Raw genomic sequence first — 500 nt, 5'->3', positions numbered from 1 at the left:
TGTTGTGTGTGTGTGTGTGTGTGTGTGTGTGTGTGTGTGTGTGTGTGCAGTGTGTGTGTGTGCATACAGCAGTGTTAAAATACTTTAATGCTTTAAAGTACAAGGTACATAATGATTTGAGAGCATGTGTTTCCTACCAGCTGTCCTCTGACTTTGTAATGTTTATTTTACTTTATTGGGCAGTGCTTCAGATGCTGCAGGTTGAACAGAAAGTTGTGCCAAACTCCATTGAAAATGTGTCGTATTTAAGACTGCCTTGGTATTTTGGTAGAAATGGGCTGAAAGAGGAAGATTTTCATATGAAGTCTGGCACGAAGTCTCCTTTTATATCAGCTGAATTTGTCTGAATGTCTCTGTGCTGACCCCTGCAGATCCCCCAAATGTGTGAATCTTGACTGTATAATATCTGGTGGTGGGGGGCTGCGTGGGAGCCTTTAGCTGTTATAGATGAACGCAGCAACTTCCAAGCCTGCATGGTTGTGGGAACGTTCAGGCCTTTG

This window comes from Dicentrarchus labrax, unplaced genomic scaffold, assembly GCF_905237075.1.
Source record: "Dicentrarchus labrax unplaced genomic scaffold, dlabrax2021, whole genome shotgun sequence".
In the NCBI taxonomy this organism is placed as follows: Eukaryota; Metazoa; Chordata; class Actinopteri; family Moronidae; genus Dicentrarchus; species Dicentrarchus labrax.
Note: the sequence above shows the minus strand (reverse complement) of the source record.